This window comes from Littorina saxatilis, linkage group LG1, assembly GCF_037325665.1.
Source record: "Littorina saxatilis isolate snail1 linkage group LG1, US_GU_Lsax_2.0, whole genome shotgun sequence".
NCBI classification, from domain to species: Eukaryota; Metazoa; Mollusca; class Gastropoda; order Littorinimorpha; family Littorinidae; genus Littorina; species Littorina saxatilis.
The window spans coordinates 86,251,448-86,253,947 of NC_090245.1; the positions used below are offsets into that span (position 1 = coordinate 86,251,448).

General features: G+C 39.7%; 1 protein-coding gene across 1 annotated transcript in view; it reads left to right on the forward strand.

The window, feature by feature from the left end:
* Positions 1-2,500, forward strand: part of LOC138982670 (uncharacterized) — a 25,999-nt gene that overhangs the window by 20,810 nt on the left and 2,689 nt on the right. Inside the window, exon 3 of the mRNA XM_070355997.1 lies at positions 1-2,500. This exon is cut by the window's left edge and continues 751 nt beyond it; it is cut by the window's right edge and continues 2,689 nt beyond it. The gene's annotated coding sequence lies outside the window, so the exon portion shown is untranslated.

Here is a 2,500-nt window from a genome sequence, read left to right on the forward strand (position 1 = left end):
TGCAGCAAGTTTTTTTGAAAAAGCCAAACGTAGATCGTAGTGCGGCGAATGTTTTCAGACTAACAGTCGAACAGAAAAAGGAACATGCAGGAAGTTGTCTTGAGAAAGCGAAACGTCCAGCGTATAGTTTCTCGTGCGACGAATGTTTTAACACAGACGTGAACAGAAATGGGTTGTAAGAAAATCGTAGCGAAGATACTGTTCCTATATATGTGAAAACGTGTAGTTTGACATCATTGCTTCATCGTTAAGAGAAATCCGCAACGACGCGAGTGTGTATGTGTGAAAAAGTGTTGATTGCAACAGCTTCTTCATCCTAACAGCAGCGACGAACTTTACCAATGATAAGAACAAACGCAAAGACCTTATTTGGAGGAATCGATGATATGCCCTTAGGATTGACAGAGACGTGCAGTTTATTGCACTAACAATATACGTATGCTGTGCGACTGTTGAGAGAAATGTTTCATTGCATTAGAAGTGTGATGTACCTCCGTGCCCGAGTTTCTGTTGCTAGCTTGTTATGTCGATACGGCTCATCACGTGATACAGTTACCTGAAAAATCTGTTGTTTGTTAAGCGTGTGGATATGAAGCTACCAAACTTTATCGTTAACTTCAGTGTGATATTAATATTATTTACCAAAATATATAAGAAATTTGCTTTGAACTGGGGTTACCATCACGTTTAATGTTGAGTCTACATTGAAAGGAATTTCCTGGACAAGACTAAGGTCTTATATTATAATTTGGTGAAGTTGTCTTCGCGAAGTCTACTTAAGGACAGTACAGCCTTAACGTCGTTGACGAATAGAAGTTTCCCTACTTTTGAGGCTTCATAAAGGTAGATTCCTTCTCGCGAAAACCATCAGTCTCACCACCATAGATCTGGCCAGGCTCTGATAGGGTTAGAACATCCGTCCACTTACACTCATACCAAAAATCAAAGGCCTATCAGCTTTCTGTGCAAAGCAGGATTTTTTGATGAATTAATTTTGTAAGTAACACCTTTGTCTATCCGCACAATTGTTTTCAATTTAATTCAGTTCAATTCAACTCAATTCAATTTAACTCAGTTCAATTCAACTCAATTCAATTTAATTCAGTGCAATTCAATTCAACTCAATTCAATTTAGTTCAGTTCAATTCAACTCAATTCAATTTAGTTCAGTTCAATTCAACTCAATTCAATTTAATTCAGTTCAATTCAACTCAATTCAATTTAATTCAATTCCCATTCAACTCAATTCCATTTAATTCAGTTCAATTCAACTCAATTCAATTTAATTCAATTTAATTCAATTCAATTCAATTCAATTCAATTCAATTCAATTCAATTCAATTCAATTCAATTCAATTCAATAAAACTTTATTATCTGAATGCAACAAACACACATTTTTCTTTTGGCTCGTGTACGAAATAACATCACATAAAAACACACTCTCAGAACATATAGACACATAAAAGTACACATCAATACACACATAACACCACACCTCCAAGCGGAAGAATGCTCTTTATCTTTGCAAAAGCGTGTACAGATCGGTGTTGGTGAATCCAGAAGGTTCAATCGCGAAGTATCTTGTCTGAAAAGCACACTCCTTCTTGTGAATAGAGTTCGGCTCACCGGCACGGTTGGCCTAGTGGTAAGGCGTCCGCCCCGTGATCGGGAGGTCGTGGGTTCGAACCCCGGCCGGGTCATACCTAAGACTTTAAAATTGGCAATCTAGTGGCTGCTCCGCCTGGCGTCTGGCATTATGGGGTTAGTGCTAGGACTGGTTGGTCCGGTGTCAGAATAATGTGACTGGGTGAGACACGAAGCCTGTGCTGCGACTTCTGTCTTGTGTGTGGCGCACGTTATATGTCAAAGCAGCACCGCCCTGATATGGCCCTTCGTGGTCGGCTGGGCGTTAAGCAAACAAACAAATTCAACAAACTCAAATCAGACCAGGCTTGTACACGGGATAAGACCATCCCTCCACTTGGACACGTACCATAAACCCATCCCCTGATTGCTTGATGTGTTGAGTTGTCATTTTTTGATGAATCAATTTTTTTTTAAATTCAATCACTTTTTTTGTTAGGAAATTAATTCATCAAAAAGTGTCCACTGTCCACATGGAGCACCCAGGCTGACTAGTTTGGTATGTGACCAAGTGGAGGGATGGTCCTATCCCATGTAAAAGCATTGCCAGATCTGAGACGGTGAACCGAACTGTTAGCACGACTAGGAGTGTGTCTTTTAACGACTGTGCTGGAGCAGCAACAGTGGAAATAACTGGCATCGAGTATATAATTTGTCCGAGTGTTTAAATTGAAATTGTCCTGGGCGTGCCTGCTTTAAGCGCGTGCACACTTAATTGTTCAAAAATTTGGAGAGAAAACAATATTCATAGAAACTAACGCACTCCTACTCTTTGCAAATGCTAAAAACAATCCGAAGCAGACTAGCTAGCCGTGCAAAACATTGATCTGCAATGCAAATGGCAAGAACAGGAAA